The 20,750-nt window shown below is 41.4% G+C and overlaps 1 long non-coding RNA gene across 4 annotated transcripts in view; it reads left to right on the plus strand.

Moving 5' to 3' along the window:
* The first annotated feature begins 19,133 nt into the window (after positions 1-19,133).
* Positions 19,134-20,750, plus strand: part of LOC144373426 (uncharacterized) — a 40,804-nt gene continuing 39,187 nt past the window's right edge. For 3 of the 4 annotated variants that reach the window (XR_013433103.1, XR_013433104.1, XR_013433107.1), the window contains exon 1: positions 19,139-19,341. This is a non-coding gene — a long non-coding RNA (uncharacterized LOC144373426). Of the gene's footprint in view, positions 19,342-20,750 lie in introns of all 4 variants that reach the window. The other variant, XR_013433102.1, reaches the window with a different exon arrangement.

The raw sequence follows: 20,750 nt of genomic DNA on the forward strand, positions 1-20,750 counted from the left end.
ATGCAGCAGGGACCAGTGTTACTAGCACACTCTTTGTTCTCTCCCCTGTTTACCCAAGTGTTTTCAATGAGATAAATCTTTTTTTCTGCTCAATTTCAGACACTGCAGCAAAATTCCTCTATCCTTGGAGCGCAATTGCATGTTCAGAAGGAAGATGCAGCTGGGTGTGGTGTAATCGCAGCAGCTCAGGGGTCTGAGGCAGCAGGATTGCAAGTTCAAAGCCAGCCTCAGCAAAAGTGAGGTGCTAAGCAATTCAGTGAGACATTGTTTCTAAATAAAATACACTAGGGCTGGAAATAGGCCACGTGCCCCTGAGTTCAGTCTCTGGTCCCCCCTCCAAAAGGAAAATGCAAATGGAATTGACAATTACCAAAATCATTAAAGCCAATGGGTCAAGATGACTAATGTTCTCTTACATAGAAGCAGCAGCAGGGATTAGCAAATCAGTATATCAAGAAATCAACTGTGTTAAAAGAAAAGAGAATCTCCTTTTGTCTCATTTCATGCTTGCATTATTGCTCATTCTATTTTCCTTAATAGGCTCAAGAACTCTCTTATCATTTTTTCAATTGTGTTTGCATTCTGTGGCAGAATGTCAGGACTAAAATCACTTTCTTCCTTTTTTTAATTTATTTTTAGTTGTTTATAGACCTTTGTTTTATTTATTTATATGTGCTACTGAAAACTGAACTCAGTACCTCACACATGCCAGAGAAGTTGACTACCAGTGATCCCCAGCCCCAGCCCCTGAGATCATTTTATTATATGTGTAATACTAAGTAGAATGTCAACTGTATCAAGTTATTAAAGGGGAAGTTTTCTGTTTTAAAGTACAAAGTTAAATTTAACAAAACATACACAAAGCACCAGATAAGCATTGGGAATTCAGGACCCTTCAGAGTTTTCCCCACTTCTCAAGCACTAACAATTTATTCTCCTTAGCAAGCAGGCTGATCTCTTCCCCAAGCTAGTAAGAAAGAGGTATATTTCATCTGTAGGTAACTCATTTGCAACAAAGTTAGCTCACTCGTTTCTATTGCAGCTTAACTTGCCACTAACATAGACACAGACATACCATTCTTTACAAGTGTTGCTTCCTTGGAAGGCTCTTAGACAATTGAATTGTTTCCTTTATGAATTACATTATAATTTCATCAATGAGTTCAATGATTATTTTTGAAATGACCACAATTGGGGATTTTTATTTTTAAATTTTATCTATCTATTTATTTATTTGCAATGCTGAGAATTTAACCTAGGGCCTTGCGCTTGCTTGCTAGGCAAGCACTGTATCACTGAGCTATACTCACAGCCCTATTTTTAAAATTTTTGACTTTTAAAATGCTCTTGCATTCCTCAGAAAATTTGGAATGGGAACTAGCATTTGGCCCTGCTATCCCACTCCATGCTATATACCCAAAGGACTAAAAATCAGCATTGTACAATGACACAGCCACATTAATGTTTATAGCAGCTCAGTTTATAACAGTTAGGCTATGGAACCAACCTATCATTCAACAGATGAATGGATAAAAAAAATGTAGTATACATACACAATGGAATATTCTCAGAAGAATGAAATTATGGTAAATGGATGGCTCTGTAGACTATCATGCTAAGTAAAATAAAGCCAGTTGTAAAAAACCCAAAGTCAAATGTTCTCTCTAATCTGCAGATGTAACAATGGGAGCAGCTATGAAAGTTCAGTGGATTATACAAAGGAGAATGAAAGGAAGGGAGGATAAGGATAGAAAAGACAATAGAATGAATTGGACATGACTTTCCTAGGTACATAAATGAATACATGACCAGTGAAACTCCATATTATGTATAACCCACAAAAATGGGATTCTGATTAGTATAAGATGTACTCCATGTTAGTAAAATACGTCAAAATACATCTACTATCATGTATACCTAAAAGAAGATGTTTTAAAAAGAGAAGAAAAAATTAAAAAGTAAAATGCTATTGCATTAAGTTGCATACTTATTTAGAGGTGATTATATATGTGTATACAATTTTCTGGTACAATTTTTTTATGTACTAAGAAGTACATTAAAAAAAAGCTGGGCACCATGGCATCTGCCTGTAATCTCAGCAAGTTGAGAGACTGAGGCAAGAGGATTATAAGTTTGAGGCCAGCCTTAGCACCTTGATAAGACCCTGTTTCAAAACAAAACATTTTTAAGAAGGGGCTAAGAATGAAGCTTAGTGGTAAAGCACCCCTGGGTTCAATTCCCAATACTGGGTTGGGGGCACAGAAATAAAAGAAATATTCAAAACAAAAAAAAATGTAAATAATAATATTTTTTCCCTTCAACAGCCCAAAATCTAATTATAGAAAGCTGGACATTCAGACTTTAAGCAGTTGATAAACAAGGCAGAATGAATAATTGAGTGGAGACAATTTACCACACTCACTTAATGGCTTAAAAAAGCATGAATGTATTCTCTTAAAGCTCAGGAGGTTAAGGCTGGGGTTGTCACTCAACAGTAGAGCGCTCACCTAGCATTTCCAAGGCCGTGGGTTCAATCCTCAGCACCACAAAAAATAAATAAATAAATAAAATAAAAAGGTATTGTGTCCAACTACAACTAAAAAATAAATATTAAAAAAAAGTTAAGGAGGTTAGACTGTGAGCTGTCAGGCCTGGTCCATATGCTGTGTGCAACACCAGTTCCCCTGTCCCACCAAGAATGCCCAGATTAGGCCAAGTGGGTCTGAAAGCCATCAAGAAAAGCTCATCCAGTGTCCTGTGTAGCTCCAAGGCACCATGTCGGACATTATCTGGGTGGGGACCAAGGCCTTTTCTCCCTGGCTGGCAAGAGGAAGTGCAGGGAGAACATGCCCAAGTGGTCTTTGAAGATACTCTGGGACTGGCTGTACTTGCACTGCTACAAGCCCTGCCCTTCAATTCAGAAGCTGAGCTTTCTGGACAGACCAACCTCTCAGTGCTGCACATATATGTCTGGCTCATCAACCTCTGGCGGTGGCTTCCCCAGACACGCTTTGGAAGGATGTCAAAGTCCCCAATCAGTTTAACATTTCCTGTCATGGTGCTAAGCCCTGGAAAGTGGCCCTGCCAGGTGGCAATAGCTGCTTACTGTAACAGTGCTGATAGTATCAGTACCAGGCCCATCAGTGTGCTCTTTGTCTGTGTGCTCCATGCTGCTCCACACAGGCCAGTGGGAAAAGCCAGCAGCCTTCTTCCAACAGAGATAACCCCTCTCCTGCTGATCTCTAGTAGTACACCTGACCAGGGCTGAGGCTGGGAACCCGACAGGTGGACTCATCAACACACCACAGTTAATAAACTAGGCAGAAGAAATGATTGAGTGCAGACAATACCCTCACAGGTGTTAGACCACGACGCAAGAAAAGACCACTTACTCCAATTAAAATCATATTAAAGCAAGCTTATTATTTTGACCCACCGGGCTGCCTTGCCCCTCAAAATCGTGGGAGCCAAGGACAGCCCCGAGGCTTCTTTGTAGACCAGTTTTATAGCCCAAAAATTTACACAAAGGGGAGTTACAGATAACAACACTCTGAAGAGCATAACACAAGTTTACATTTTTCCTGGCCCCGGCATCAGAATTTATGGAGATCTTAGAGACTCAGAGAGGGTCCTTATCCAGCCAGGGAAGGCCAGAATTTATGAGGCATCACTAAGGTTTAGGAAAGGGTTGTTATATGGTCAGGGAAAACTGGACCTAGGTGAGTTCAGGGCACGGGCAGGCATTCCAATCAGCTTTACAACATAAACTAGTGGCCAGGCCATACAGACATCCTGATATTTTTACAGAAAACAGAAATGAATCCTTCATAACTTGTGACAAGCTGGCTTCTGATCTAATGAGATAACTAGGCTAGGTATATCAACAGGTAGGAATTAGAGTCAATTGAAAGAACTAGGGCTTCATCAAGAGCAGCAGGACCTGGCACCCTAGATCCTACACATTCCCATCACTTTAGTTTTTGAGAACCCCAAGAAGGCATCAGCCAACAGGAGTGCTCAGGCTCAAGCCAGCTGTTCTGGGTTCCTGGTTCACTTCCCTTCTATGCAGAGGGTCTTCTATAGATCACTGCCAAGCATCAGGACCATCTTCTCTGTCCAGAGGTCTTTAGCAGGATGGTGTCAGCTGGCATCACTGCATTGTGACAAGGACTGCTCTACTAACACTGCCAAGTCTCCAGGCCTCCTCAGTGAAGAGACAAAAGATCCAAAGAAAGAAAAGGCCTCAGGCTGGTGTTGTGGCTCAGGGTAGAACACTTGTCTAGCATGTGTGAGGCACTAGTTTCAATTCTGGACACCACATATAAATAAACAAAATAAAGGTCCAAAAAAAAAAACCCAATCTTTTAAAAAAGAAAAGAAAAGAACTGCTAACTCTAATCAGAGCCAAACAGAAAAAGGGAATACAGAGAAATTTGGGGAGGACACTATTCAATCCTCTGTATTCATCAATACCTTTTTAATCAATGAGGTGGTATCATGGAGGGAAGGCAGGGCCACTCTGCCTTCCCAGACCATCTTTCAGCACATTAAGGGATGGCCAGCCACAAGCCCTCAGGCAACAACAGGAAGCCCAGGTCAAAATGCCTCAAAGAAGGCTCACAAAAACCCCCCTCCCTTCTGCAATCTGCATTTGGGGTAAAATTGGGAGTTCATAACCCACTTCAATCTAATGTATAAAATATGATATGTCAAGAGCTTTGTAATGTTGTGAAAAACCAATAAAAAAAAATTAAAAATTAAAAAAACACTCCCTTCCCTCAAACAGAGGCCTGCCTCAGGGGCATAACACAAGGGCTACAAGGGGAGATGCCAGCTTCTGTAATCCATAGCCCAAAGTCCCTGACACACAGCAAGTGATGAGGAGTTTCCAACCATTCAGAATAGCTCAACACAGAAACTTCTGTGGGTCCTGAAGGATGTGGGCTGCTGATAAGTAGAGATGGCTGAGAAGCTGATTCTCTTTCTCAGGACAAGTACAACAAAGGTTTGGTTATAAATGGCCAGAAAGCATATTTGAAAAGACAGGGCTATTGATCAGGAAATAATGCTCTGGTGGAAGTAGCACTCTTTTCAATGAGTAATTAAGATGGTATCACTTGATGGCTACTCCAGGGATCATCCCTCTTTCTGCTCAGTGTCATTAATCTGGTGTCATGGCAACAGGCTGGCCTTGGGTTCTCCCTCTGGACCTTTCTTGTGCTAATGTGGCAATTTCCTGCCTCTGCACAAGTGTGTACATCCTTTCAGTGCTTGTTCCCTTAGCAGCAGCAGCAGCAGCAGCACTGGGGAACTTGCTAGAATCTCAGAATCTCAGAATCTCAGACCCCACCACAGCATCAGAATCTGACCTTAGCAGCATCCACAGATGTTTCAGAGTCACAGTCAAGTTCAGAAAGCACTGCTAGATAGAGACTTCCCTTTAAGAACACCAGCAACAGCTTCATGCAGAGGTTTCTCTTCTGAAGAGCCACTTTTTTTTTCTATTAGTGAGCCTTGCTGGCCTGTCAAGATTTCAACAAAGAGTATGTGAGAGACACTGTTTATACTGTAAGGAAAAAGCCTTGGAATGTAGCCTGGGACTCTGGACTGTGAATCTGGCATCATGTTCCAGCTGTATAAAGCAGAGGAGGCTGTTCCAGAATCTGTACCAAACAAATGAGATCCATTCCAGCCAGGCTACAAGAGGATCCATCATAGCAATGAATTTCTTGTCTAAACACTGATCTAAGAATGTTCATGAAAAAGTGTTGCTATCCTAGAGAATCAAGTTTGAAGAAGTTTTCTCCATTCCTAGAAGGCATAGGAAAGGCCACAAGGCAGGTCTCTGCAATCATAATGAAATGAGAAAGAAGCCAATTCCCTGGATACTTTCATTCCTCTTAGTGGGAGTAGATCTAATCCTCAACAGTGTAATGATAGACCCAACCTGATCTTTTATTAAATTGGGAGCCATCTTGCCACAAAGCCATGAAAAACTAATTTTGGCTTTACTATAAATTACTGCAAACTCTGAAGCTGCTTGGAATGCCTGCCCGTGCCTTGAACTCACCCATGCCTGGCTCTCTGACAAAATAGCAGCCCTCTCTGAAACTTTAGTGACACCTCATAAATATTGGCCTTCCCTGGCCAGACAATGACCCTCTCTGAGGCTCTAATGGTCTTCATAAATTCTGATGTTGGGGCCAGCAAAAAATGTAAACTACCATTAGTGTGATGCTTGTCAGAGTTCTGTTATCTGTAACCCCCCCTTTGTGTAACCTTCTGGGCTATATGTTGGGGTGCAGCGGAGCGTCGGAGGGGAGAAACCACACAAGAGACTCACTTCATGCAATCCCAGGGGGGAAGTTTATTGAGGATCCTGTTCCAGCGCGCTGGGACTCTGTGCCCACTCAAGAAGGGAGAGCGGCTCAGAGCCCAGAGCGTAGGTCAGGTGGAGCTTAAGTACACTTTTTGGAGAGGGTGGGGGGCTTTGCATACATCAGAACAAATCATCATGAGGCACGGGAAAATTGAACAACAACCCTGAGTCAGTATTAGTGCATACATTGGCGGGAACAATTAAGGCAGGAGTGATTGGTGCTCCTAGGTGGGGTACACATTCAAACTGATTGGTTTAGGTCCTGCAATGCCTACGTGCCAAGCAACTCGGAACCCTTAGCTATTAAACAACCAGAAAGTCAGTGGAAATATTTACTGGGTAGTTCCAGTATTGTCCTAACAGCTACAGGGATTACAGGTTTTGGGGGTAGCAGAGGGACTCTAACAATACTAGTCTTTTACTTTTTAACCCAATCCCTGCACTTTGGAAACTTTAGGATGTCTGGTCTTTTACACTTTAACTCAGGCTCTGCGGCTTAGAATCAGCTTGGAAATTTTACCTTTACAATACTTAGGATGGAAAACTAAAGAACTCTACTTCCAAGTTGGCAAGTAACTTCCCAATCATTCAGTCTTTTTTTTTTTCACCAATTTTGAATTGGGTAGCCTGGGAAAATGTTACTGTGTGTACCAGTGCATTAATTTGGACAAGGATAGTAAATCATAGTATGGTATCTATTGACAAAACAAGATGTACAGATATAAAATTTTGTGAATTGTATCTTAAACTTGTATCATAATTTTCAACATTGGAACCTGAAAATTATGACTTATGGTTAAAATGCCTTAGGCCTGAGGTGTCTGCTCAGAATAGAGTTTGTCCCTGCTCCTTCCAGACCTCAGCCAGGACTTATGTTGAAATGCAAATGAAAGAAGCCTGCAAGCGCAGTAGGAGACTGATTTGAGACCTAAGGAAAAAAAAAAAAAGAAGTAAATTGTATGGTATTTACTAATTACTGGCCAGTCATTTTTACTAGGACTCTTGTTTTTTTTTTTTTCTTAGATTCTGTATTTTTTTTGAGCTCATGATTTTGACCCTACAGACCTAGGTTAATGTTTTTCTGATCAGTCCTATTTTTGACCAACTGTGGAGCTTTTGAAACATTGCAATGGAGATTTCACCTTCAAAAAGCTACTAAGGCCTTTACTATTGTTATGTGTGCACACTTTTTTATGTGTTGTATGTCTATATATACATATGTCCGTATATCATATATATGATATACAAATTAACATATATAAGGAGCGCTCATAAAAACAAATTTAAAAAAAATGGATCCAAAGATCTTTAATTCATGTGATTTAAATGGTTCAATTTAAATTGGATAAACACATAAAAATAAATGTCTTTAAAATTTAAGCTTACAAGTTTTTCTAGGTGTTCAAAAACCTCATAAAATATTAATGTCTATAAAATGTCTAATATGCCTTGGTTCTAGGACTTTTCCTTCAACAAAAAATGGTTTACACTGTTCAATACATTTGTCTAATATTTTGATAAATAAGTAAAGTAAATGTGATATGGGATTACTCATGAGTACTTTTGTTGGATATCTGATTGATTTACTAAGGTCTGTATAAGTTTGTACTAAAGTCTATATAAGATTGTAAAAATCAGTCATGTGTTAAAGAGACAAAAATTTCTTAAAACATAAGTTTACCCATAACATTGTGTTTATTAAGTTTTACTTTTTCTAGAGCAAGCAACAATAAAATTTAAACAACTGGTTAAATAAGAACTGTTATTTTAAAACACTGTACTGCCATTTCTTTAAAAGCTAAACTTGATTAATGTAGAAACATCAATGTAATTGTGATGCTATTAATGTGCTCATATCTTCCAGGTGTACAAGTCTGTAAGGTAGAAACTTTGAAAGAGCATTATATCAAGCTGGTGTTCAGAAGTTGTATGGTAAAAAATATATTGGGGATTTATTTACCTGTTATCAATAAGATATGTAAAGTTTTGTTACTTCTTACATTGGGGAACAATTTAAATGTGTTTTTAAGTTAATGAGAGCCTAATCTATGTAAAGGTGAAAAACTTTCAGCCTTTCTTTTATTCACGTTTTAAATGTGATATCATATGGTGTTAGCTAATGTTCATGTGACCTCGAACAATTTATGTAAACTTTGTAAAATGATATTTAAAAATACAAAGATCACCTTTAGAACTAAGACACTTAAGATTTATAAAGAGCCCTGCCTTACCTGAGATGAGGCTCTGTGTCCCATCTTATTACATGTGAGAATGACTATGAAAGCAGTAGGCCAGATTTTAGTTCATTTAAAGTTATGTTCAAAAGTTTGTTTTTTTTTCTGACAAGATTACTAGAATCTCAAACAGGGGATATAACGTATAACTCAGCCAAAAATTCAGGGTAGCTGTTACAGGAACTAAGTGTATTTACTCTTGTTAATTTTATTCTGTAATTTCCTTATAAGTGATCTAAAGATTCCCTGTTAGTGTTTTACAGAAGTGTTGCTTTAAGAACACAACATGGGTTAGTTTGAGATAATAAGCCATCACCTACAAGACAGATAGGATAATACAAATCCCAATTAATAAAAAGATGAATTATTATAAAGTTATAGACATTATAGCCCAGTACTCTTAATATAAGGCTGTTAAAATTTATTTGCTGGATGTTTAAGATTAAGTTTTAAAATTAAAGTTAAATTAAAAGGGCCAGAAAAATTTGCCTCTTGCCCTCTGAGTCAGTCTGAATCCAGGGAACAGGGGACTTTTCTAAAGAGTTTTGCAACTCTGGACCACATAACCTCCCTATCAGAAAGAATAATGAGACCACTGGAGAACAGAAAGGCAATCAGTGCATTTGCTATGAAGAGAAGAGTCATCAGAGAAGGGAGACATCCCTGGTGCTTCTGAGGGAAGCCACATGGTCAAGCAAGACCTAGACCCATCCTAGCACAAATGGAACTAGCAGAACTGAGAAGTTTCCCCAGGAATGACTCCCATAAAAGCTCAGCTTACTGTTAACAATAGATAGAAATAAAAGTCAGTTTGACTACTTCATCTTAAACACTTAGCAAAGACAGTTAAAACCAAAATACAACCATTCCTGGGCATTTTAAATAATAATAATGATGATAATAATAATAATTATTATTATTTAAAGTATACACTTCATGTTAGCCTCCCAAAATAAGTAAGACTGGAGGCTACAAAGAAGGATTCTCAGACAGAAATGTCTGATAACTATAAAAAGAGACTATCAAGAGGAGCTGCCAGAGACAAAAGTTTTTAGTTTAAGGCCTACAGATATTCCTAACGTACACAGGTAGGCTTCGTGTTTGCTAGTATGATTATCCAGTCCTGAGTAACAGAATTAAAGGTTTCTCTATTAGACACAGAGCTCATACTAGTAAAAAAATTTTGCAAAATCAGATGAGATTAAATTATTAAACTGTATCTTATGGGGAAGGACATCTGTAACACTAAAAGTTAAATGTTAAATTTACAGGCCTGATAACTGGAAATGTTAAAGCCTGGTGAGGGAACTTCTATACAGTGACACGTTCCAGCTGCTGCAACATTTACTCAGTACTCATGGTTTTTGTTTCTCTCATAGAAGCACCCATTCCCAGATGACTTTACAAACTGTTCTTCCCCAACCAGACTTCAAACCGAACTGACTTCTAAAAGGCAACTCATGTCCCTCAACTGACTTCTAAAAGGCAACTCATGTCCCTCATGCCTTGCCCCCTCATGTCACCCTCTCTCAGCTCAGAAGAAGCCAAAATGAGTGACGCCTGTCTTCTTACAACAATGGAGCCAAAAATAAATAGATTATCAATATAAGTAATTAATTAAGTCAGGTAAAATCAGGGAGACCAGTTTGGGGTGAGTTCTAAAAATTTAGAGACTGTTAACCTGAGGGATTAAAATTCCCTCAGTGCTCTTCTCCTACCCTATCAAAGATTTGAAAGGGACACATAAGAAAAGGGGGGAATGATAGACCCAACCTGATCTTTTATTAAATTGGGAGCCATCTTGCCACAAAGCCATGAAAAGCTAATTTTGGCTTTACTATAAATTACTGCAGCCTCTGAAGCTGCTTGGAATGCCTGCCCATGCCTTGAACTCACCCATGCCTGGCTCTCTGACCAAACAGCAGCTCTCTCTGAAACTTTAGTGACACCTCATAAATATTGGCCTTCCATGGTCAGACAACGACCCTCTCTGAGGCTCTAATGGTCTTCATAAATTCTGATGTTGGGGCCAGCAAAAAATGTAAACTACCATTAGTGTGATGCTTGTCAGAGTTCTGTTATCTGTAACCCCCCCTTTGTGTAACCTTCTGGGGTATAAAGCTGGGCTGTAGGAAAGGTGGGGCTGCTGTCTTGTTCCCACCGTTTGGGGAAAAAAAGGCAATCCGGCCGGTCGAAATAATAAGCTTGCTTTAATTTGATTTTAATTGAAGTCAGTGGTCTTTTCTTGCGTCCTGTCTAACAGTAATAGGGAGAAGTTCATCACAATGTAAGTGAGTCTCCTGAAACCGCTTATCCAATTGAACCTTAAAGTCCTTTTCATCCAGAACTCCGAAGTCTATACACAGTATGTAACTTCCATCTGATGTTTACACTTTTGGTCAGTAATCATATCACCTCTGTCAAAAAGCTGGCCCATTGTCTGAGCCAACAATTATTGGGACATCAAATGTGGGAATAATTTTCCAGAGAAGCATCCTAGTATCTCCCTAGCCTTTTCAGTGCAGGTGGGAAAGGCTTCCACCCAGTCAGAGTATGAACACACAAAAACCAAAAGTATTTATAGCCCCCTGAGCATGTAGTTCAGTGAAGTTTACTTCCAAGTCTTCAAAAGATGCTCCTCCTATAGTTTGGATTTCTGTTGGGAGCTCTGGCCCCTGACAAGGATTGTTGTGAGCACAAACCTCACATTGTTTGCAGATCATCCAGGTGTTGCTTGTGAGCCAGGGGACATAGAATTGTCGACTCAGAACTGTCTCAAGTGCTGTATGTGAAGCCACGTTTAAAGATAAGTATATATGTAGTTAGTAAATTGGGTCTAATATCCAGTAAAATAAAAAATGAAGGCAATGTTGAGAATGGAGCCCAGGGAAGCAGAGCAGCACTTGGAGAAATTGAAATGTTAACATTCCCAAGGCCCAGAGCCCACTCAAAAGAAATGTTAAAGAAGCAGCTCCCAGCCAACTGGGAAGTGCTAATCAAAGGCAGCCCCAGGCCCTTCCTGCTCAGATTACTCCTCTGGCCTATCTACCCCTCACCTTTAGTCTGCTCACCTACATTCTATCACTTCAAGAAAACAGAACAAAGGACAGAAATGTGGGAAAGATGGAAGAAGACCTTAGCTATAATCCCTTCGAAGATTCCACCTCTTGGGTACCCTTCTTCCTCCAGGTAGAAGTCTTTTCTGCTGTCCTTAATAAAGTTTCTACTTTCCACTCTAAATTTGCCTGGGTGTGCTTCTCAGGTGTTATACTTCAGCATTGCAGAAGCAAGGACTCATCAGTAGTAACATAGGTCCAACATGTTTTCCTGCGAAACTGTCTGATAAAGGCTGGGGCTAGAATCTCCGGGATGGCTCTTCCAGCCATCAGAAAATCTCCACCATTCACCTAGGAGAAAAGTTTTTTTTTCAGTCTTAAATCACTTACTTTCATGTTGGGAGTATGTTGGCTCCTATTCTCTTAGCTAGTCAGCCAGACAGAAGGGCAGCATTTAAACCTGGGACTGGATTTTCTTCCCGTTTCTTGCAGATAGGTAACCTGGCCTCTCTGTCAACTCTCTGGGTTTAGAGTTCTGAGGACCTTGACGTGGATACGTGGATTTTCACATATAATGCCCTGATATTTGACCATTTTTTCATTAGCCAACCAATAGTGTCCTTTATATTCTAACAATGTCAAAATTGAATGAGGAACTCTGACAACCAGCTCTTGTCCCATGGCCAGTTTATCAGCTTCCAGTACCAGAAGAGCTGTGGCTACAAGGGCCCGTAAACCAGGTGGCCAGTCCTCTGCTACAAAGTCCAGCTATTTAGACAAATAGGCCACTGGACGGTTCCATGTCCCCAGCATCTAAGTCAAAACTCCCATAGCCACTCCAGACCTATCATGGACATACAGAAAGAAAGGCTTTGTGAGGTCAGGGAGCCCTAATCCAGGTGCACCTGTGAGTGCTTGTTTAATATCTTCAAAGGCCTTTTGCTTAGTTGGCCCCCATATTAGAGGATCCCATTCTCCACTCTTTGTGGCTTCATAGAGGGGTTTTGTCTTAACTGAAAGATAGGGATCCATATATGGCTGAACTCAGTAGCCCCCAAGGATTCTCTAGTCTGATGGCAGGTTGAAGGGACTGGAATTGAGCAGATCTCCTGTTTCTTTTGAGGCCCAGTGGTTGTTCTTTTCTGTTGCTGAGTCAGATGGTGACTAAGGTATTTCACTTTTTCTTGATAGATGTGGACTTTTACGTTAGAGTCCAGTGCTGTCACAAAGATGGTCTACTCAAGCACCTGGGAGGAACTGTCATTTAGGGAAGGGAGGCATATATAGAGCCTCTGGTGCTTTAAGATGCAGGATTTTTTTGTTGTTGTTGTTATTTCACAGTGCAGGATCTTGGCTGCTAAAATTCTCAAACTCTTAAATCTAATGTAAATCTTAACAGAGACTGATGATCTGGCACATCATTTGTGTAAAAGCCACTTATGTCAATCTCATCATGGGCTGTCTGCCAAGGATAAAGGGCAGTAGTGTGGTCCCGTGCAGGTCCCAGTGTGGCAGCCACATTGTGCCCACCTAGGTGTTGCTCCTTGACTGTGTGGCTTTCTCCTCCTGCCAGGTGGAAGCCTTCTCTAATTGTCCATAGTAGCTGCCCCACTTGTGTTTTTGTTCAGTATGCCTGGGTGCATGAGTCTCTGTGGCCCTTCCTGCTGGTGGCTCCCAGCATGTGGGTTGGAGCCAGGGTGGCATGTCCTTTTGCAGTGAGCACCCTATGGCCCACTATCGGCTGTTAACATGAACATATTCATGGTTCATTTGGAGGCTTGCAGCAGCTGAGCCCTCCTGAGGTGCTGGGTCCCAAGCATCAAATGCAGTTGTGTGTCTATGGGACCCCTGCCATATTTGTCAATCATTAAATTCCAAGCAAATGGGAAGAAACTGAAAGGAGGGGCTGGGGCCAAAGGCTGGAGGAAAATATTCACTCCTTCTCTGTTCAAGGCTTAGCATTTGAGCATGGCAGTGGGTGCTTGCCTGCTGGGGCCACTGGAGGCTTCCCATTTTTCTGGCCATGCTTTTTTTCCTTATAAACATGTGGACCATTGGCTTTGTTATAGTGAGACCCCCCCCCTTTGAGTGACCTCTGGGTTTGTGGTGAGGGCCACTGTAAAAAGTTCCATCCTCCTCTTCATCTTTTTGGTCTGCCTGTCTTTGAGTCTCTGGATCTCGATTGATGAAAACTGTGGTTGCCACCTTAATCAACTCACTGGCACACTTCTCAGTAAAGCCCTCTAGAAAGGTAATTTTTGGCAAATGGCTCTCTGAGCCTGTCCCACTAAGGCTGCATTGATCACCTGTTGCTTGCACCTGTGCATTTCTTTACTGACAAACTTGCATTGTGGCTGTTACACTTGTATGTGCACCTCCTTACCCGGACACTTCTGGGCAGAAAGAGGGTTGACAGTGGAGGTGGCCTGGACATTTAGCTCTGAGTCAATTGGGCACATCTCTTTTGATTATTCCTGCCAGAGAAATGTTCAGGGCTATGGAGGGTGCGACAGGGAGATGCTGGTGCAGCAGGAGGCTTATCTCAGCTCTGATTGTCTGAAGATGTGCTGGGCTTAGGCTGGGGCTCAGGGCCCAGACAGTGTGTTTTGTTCTCTTTTTACTTTTATTTTAGAGTTTCTATGAGGGCTTTTTGACATCTCTTAATTTTGAGACCTTCTTTTTTGTTGAGGCCCCGTCCTAGGTCTGGATAATGGGCTGCATCAGATCAGTCATGGTCCAAGCTTTCTCCATGTAGAAGGGAGTATGATTTTTCCAGCTTATGAGCTCAGTGGTGGTGAAAGGCTGGCACATAAAACTGCCTTGTCTTACTCAGACATTTTCCTGTTGTCAACATGGGTATGTCCTTTTGTAAGGGTCTGGCGGACCGTCGGAGGGAGAGACCACACAAGAGACCAGCTTCATGCAATTGCAGGGGGAAGTTTTATTGAACCAGCATGCTGGGGCTCAAGGCTCACTCAGGAAGGGAGAGCAGCCCAGAGCCCAGAGCAGAGGTCAAGCAGAGCTTAAGTACACTTTTTGGAGAGGGTGGGGGGCTTTGCATACATCAGAACAAATCATCTTGAGGCACGGGAAAATTGAACAACAACCCTGAGCCATGATTAGTACATCTATTGGCGGGAACAGTCTGGGCAGAGGTGATTGGTCACCCCTGAGTGGGGTACACATTTAAACTGATTGGTTTTGTGGCCTGGATGCTTACGTCTGAGCTATTTGGAGCCCTTAGCTAAAAAACAACCAGGGAATCAATGGAAATATTTACTGGGCAGTTCAGGTATTGTTCTAACAGCTACAGAGATTACAGGTTCCACGGGTAGCAGAGGAATTTTAAAATACCTGGCCTATTATATTATTATTTTTAGCCCAAGCCTTTCAATTTAGAAACCTTACAATCCCCAGTCTTTTACACTTTAACTCAGACTCTTGCAGCTTAGAGTCAGCTTAGAAATTTTACCTTTACACTTTAGTCCCTTGCAGGGGCATCTGGAGAGTTCTCATCTGAGTTGTGGCTATGGTCTTAGGACAGATCTTCTACCTTCATCTTTGGAGGTGAAAGAGTCTTTGGTCCTAGGAAGCCTATAGCTGTGAGGACATCACAGAGGAAGGAATAGCCAGTATTGGGGGCCATCATGTGTTACCTCTGAGGACAAGGGCCCTGAAAGGAGAGTCTGTTGTCCCAGCGGTCTTGGCAAAGTTGCGTAGAGTGGCACATAAAGGATTGGGTCATCTTCTGGCTCACAAGAAAAACTGTTTGCCTTCCCCTTTCCTACTCAGATTTTCTGTTTAGCTCCTTTCTGCTGGGTATTAGAGATGCTCCTGGTGAACATCAGCTTGGACTGTCCATCTAGACAGGCTCTCAACCAAGGGGGCTGAACTATCTCTTGCAAACAATCAATATAAGCAAATTGGTTCAGGGGTTCCAACAACAATAAATAGGACCTCAGAAATGACTCTCTCTTCTAAAGATTCATCTGGTGGCCAGCCCACATCTTGGGTGGGCCATTCTAATTCACAGAGTACACAATATTTGTGGAGTGAGTTTCACTCCACAGTTACCAGGAAAACCTTCTAAAGGTTTCTAACACATTTCAGAAGGCTCAGTTTCCTTAGTGTGCCTTCATGTTCCACCCAGCATCGGTGGAGCACACTTAGAACAAAACACACTTAGGAGAAACGTTGCTTTGTCCATCTCCTGCCACTCCTCTCATGGGGACTTAGGGCCCTCTTAGCCTTGCAAGTCAGTATCAACCGCTGACCTGGAGCTTTCAACTGGATGTTGTTTGGTGAAATTCCACCATAGACTGTATGAGGTGCCACGGAACCGAGGATCAGGACTCTGCACTTGCTTTGGCCCTTGGGTTGAGTCTGAACCCTTCCCTTTGTCTGTCTCATTCACAAAGTTTAACACACTTTCCCACAGACATGGCCAGGACAGAATTTCTATACCGCCAAAATTTCAATAATTCCAAACCAAACAAAAAGGGAGTCATGGTTTCCCCTCTGCTCGCTGTCCCTGAATGGAGACTACTCTGGTGTCTCCCCGGGTTCATTTCAGTTTCAACTACTTTGGACAGTACTCCGGACCCAACAGAGGTTGATCTCTTGTAGGGTCAAACAAGGCAAGGCACCGAAGATGGCAGGAAACTGTTTTATTTGGCTGTAGCCAGGTTCAGAGGGTACAGCCTTTGCTGTAATCAATCAATTCCCTGAATCCCGAGTTCAGGGAGTTTCAGAGTTTTATACCCAGCATGTAAGAGGAGGGTCTCAGAAGTTCACAGTCTTCAGAAGTTCACATAAAAGCAGCTTTTTCTTTCACTGTTTTGGGCAAGTCAACTCTTCAAGGACAACACCTGAGAAGGGGAGAGCTTCTTTTTTCCTTTTTTCCTCTTGAAGCCAGATTTAAAGTTAGGTAGTCAGTGTAGTTAGGTAAATCGGGTCTAATATCGAGTGAAATCTAAAATAAAGGCCATGCTGGGAATGACTCAGGGAAAACAGGACAACTCATGGAATGTTAATGAAGTTCCGAAAAGGCCCTAGGCCAAAGTCCACCTGGAAGAAGTGTTAATGAACATCCCCAAACAGATTTGAAGACAGCCCATCCCAAAGAAATGTTAATGAAGCCCAGGATGCAGCTCCCAACAGTTTTGGAGATAGCCCATCCCAAAGAAATGTTAATGAACAGCAAACTTGACTCGGAAATGCCCAGATTACTTCTTTGGTTCACCTGTGTCCCAACCCTTCCCACCTACATTCCATCACCAAACCTATAAAAGGGGAACACATTGCCTGCTAACTTGATTCCACCTTCTGGGTCCCCTTCTTCCTCTGGAAGAAGTCTTTTCTTCTGTCCTTTAATAAATTTCTAATCTCTACTCTTGCCTTGCCTCGGCATGCTTCTTTGGTGTTATTCTTCAACATCAGGGAGCAAGAACTCGTCACCGGTCAACAGCGGTAACACTCTCCCTGCCAGTTGTTACCAGGGAACCCAATTGTAACTTATCTTAAAAATATAGACATCTCTGTGAAGGCCAGCTCATAGCCAGAGGCCTTGTTTGCACATTTCTTCAAAGTACTATATTGAATATGTTTGTGAAAAACTAGTAATGGGTGTCCAGAACCTGGAGTGCTGCTATCTTCTCTGCCAGTGGCCAAGTAAAACAGGGCAACAAGAATGTAGGAAGTTTATTTACATTGCACTCTTTTGCAGAGACTCATTTGCTGACAGTAATAAAATCAGCCATGGTAGAGATTTCTGGGGAAGCCCAGTTAAGACCTTCCTGAGAGAGGGAGTGCCACTTCAAGGCTTCAGGGTCTGAGCTGTGGTCTTATTAGAAAACCTGTGGGTGTTCTGGCTGTTCTGGGAACATTCCCTCTCTCCCTAGATTGTGATCTGTGCTTCAACTCCTCTTGAACTGAAGGGGGGGGTGCCTCTGGACATTTACATTATTTGCATAGAATACTATGCTGAACACTCCCTTTAGGTCCTCAACATCTTGTTGCTAAATTTAGCAGTCTGCTCTTTCTTTCCTTTGTCTTTTTTGTCTTGTGAAGGAGAATCAGAATTCTTTGGTTTCCCACTCAACCCCTCCCTACCTCTCCTGACTCTGATTGATCTGTTGTTCTCTGAACTGTCCTTCTTTGCCCACTGTCTGTTAAGATATCTGCTTCTATTGCCCCTTGCTGTTTGGATTTTTCTGTGGGTGACCCTCAACTGACCTAAGGTCTGCAGCTTTAATCTCCTCCTGGTTGGCCCCTTATAGTTCTTTTTTGCTTTTTGGTATTGGGGATCAAATATGACTCATAATCCTAGGCAAGCACCCTACCACTGAGCTATGCCCCTAGGACCTTAGTAGAGCTTCTTAATGTTTGTGCCTCTGTATCATTTAGAAAATTAAATAATTTTATTTTACTAAATTGTGAAAACAGAGTTTATTTTAAAATTCAAGTGATCTAGAAATGTCTCATTAGGAAGTAGTCATGGAAATCATAGTCTAATGTGACTTCAGTACTAATATTTTCATAGTTAATTTGAGGTTATCACCCTGGATTTCTGTTTACTATGCACATATAACACATAAATTTACCTGAATGAACTCACATTTTGTTCCCTGGTATTTTAAAATTTTGATTCTTATTTATTGGCATCAATAAATAAATTGGAATTGAACCCAGGGGCAATTAACTACTGAGCCACATCCCCAGCCCATTTTAAAATTTATATTTAGAGACAGGGTCTTGCAAAGTTGCTTAGGGCCTCACTATGTTGCTGAGGCTAGCTTTGAATTTACACTCCTGCAGCCTCAGACTCCAGAGCCATTGGGCTTACATGCCTTTGCCTCTGCCATTGCACCTGGCTTTTTTCCTGCTGCCTTATGTGACAGTTTGTCTTAAGGTTTTTCATATCAGTAAATGGAAACATGAATAACTTTTAAAAAATTACGAAGCATTTTCTTTCTTTTGTATTTATTTATTTAATTTATGTTTAGTTTTAATGGACATAGTACCTTTATTTTATTTATTCATTTCTATGTGGTGCTGAGGATGGAACCCAGTGGCTCATATCTTGACGGGAGCAGGAGCAGGAGCCAGTGCGCTCCTTCACTGAGAAGGAAACCCTGGAGCATTTTCAATATTCACAAAAGTTGAGAGATTGTGCTTTTGCCACTTTTCACCTCTTCAATAGTTCTCCATGCATGGCCAGCAAAACCTTTGCATTGAATGTTCTATTGTGTATCTCTCAATGCTAAATTTTCACAAATAGTTAAGACTATCAGCATTAATTCATTACTATTGTCACACTGGTGGTGTTTGGATTTCCTTAGTTGTCTTACAACATGAAAAGTTTGTTTGCCTCATTGTCTAATAGTTTCCCAAAGGCTGAGTGATATTTTGTTTGGATGCACACTAATTTACTCCACCCTATTGAGGGAGTGGTGATGCCAGAAGTGTGCCATTAGTGTGCTGAAACTTATCTCCTAGGGGGAGGACCCTTCCACCTTTTGACCCTGGGGGTGGAGTCCACACCCCAGGATATAGCTGTGGCTATGTAAAGAAAGTTCCAAAGTGATTCTCCCTTTTGTGAGGAGCCTGCAGAAAAGTGTCTTAAGCAATTTGGAAGCAGTCTTCAATCTCCAACTTCTACTTCTGCAAAACGGTAAAAATAAATTGTTTGCAAGGTAGAGATGCCATGGAGTCTTGTTTTAGAAGCCTGAATGAGCCAAAGCTCTGATATTTCCTCATAGTAGTCTGCCGTTGTTTGTTTAAACTAGTTTTGCTAATGGGGATTGAGCCTAGGACTACTTTATCTCTTAGCTACATCTCCAAAATATATTTTTAGTTGTCATGAATCTTATTTTACTTTTTTATATGTGGTGCTAAGAATTGAACTCCACATCTCACACATAGTAGGCAAGCGCTCTACCACTGAGCCACAATCTCAGCCCCCTCAGTCCATTTTTGTTATTTATTTTACTTTTTATTTTGAGTCAATAGGGTCTCACTGACTTGCTTGAGATTGGCCTAAAATTGGTATCCTCTAGGCTTGTGCTCCGGAATACTTGGGATCTACTCAGGCACTAGTTCGCCCACATTATTTGCCATTATTTAAGTGAGTTTGTGGAATATATTTGTTGAATTGGCCCTAACTCTTCAAAATGAGTTTGTGGAAGTGAAATCGCTGGGTCAGTACCCAAGGTCCAGCAACAGGGTTGTGAGTCTTTGCATTTCTGTGGGTTCGGTAGGTAGACTTCCTTTGCATTTTGTTCAGCACCTGTGTGGTAGAACATTTTTGTCTTTTTACAGTTTGGGGGGTCCCGGGGTTTGAACCCCAGGGAGATTAATTACTGAACCACTTTCCCAGGTGGTTTTTTATATTTTATTTAGAGACAGGATTTGGCTAAGTTGCTTAGGGCCTTGCTAAATTGCTGAGACTGGCTTTGAATTTGTACTCCTGCCTCAACATCCTGAGCTCTGCTGAGATTATGGAGTGTGTGCCACCTTGCCCAGCCAGTCTTTTCTTATAATTGATTTTGGTTCTTTTTTTTTTTTTTTTGCCGGTACTAGGAATTAGACCCAGAGGTGTTCTACCACTGAGCTTTATCCCTAGCCTTTTTAAATTTTTTAGAGGTGTAAAGGTAAAATTTCCAAGCTGATTCTAAGCCGCAGAGCCTGAGTTAAAGTGTAAAGGACCAGGCTTGTAAACCTGCTTCTAAAACTGCAAAGCATGGGTTAAATTCCTGAGGCAGTTAGGACAAGGCCCTACTGACCATTTAGTGATTTATGGACTGGGGTCCTGTGCAACTCCTCACGTAAGCATTCAAGACCCTGTGCAGTTTGTCACGTAGATATTCAGGGTCCAAACAAATCAGTTTGAATGTGTACCCCACCTAGGAACACCAATCATTCCTGCCCTGATTGTTCCCGCCAATATATGTACTAATCATGTTTCAGAATTGTTGTTCAATTTTCCCGTGCCTCATGATGATTTGTTCTGATGTATGCAAAGCCCCCCACCCTCTCCGAAAAGTGTACTTAAACTCCACTTGAACTCTGCTCTGGGCTCTG

The sequence above is a fragment of the Ictidomys tridecemlineatus genome, unplaced genomic scaffold (genome assembly GCF_052094955.1).
Source record: "Ictidomys tridecemlineatus isolate mIctTri1 unplaced genomic scaffold, mIctTri1.hap1 Scaffold_392, whole genome shotgun sequence".
NCBI classification, from domain to species: Eukaryota; Metazoa; Chordata; class Mammalia; order Rodentia; family Sciuridae; genus Ictidomys; species Ictidomys tridecemlineatus.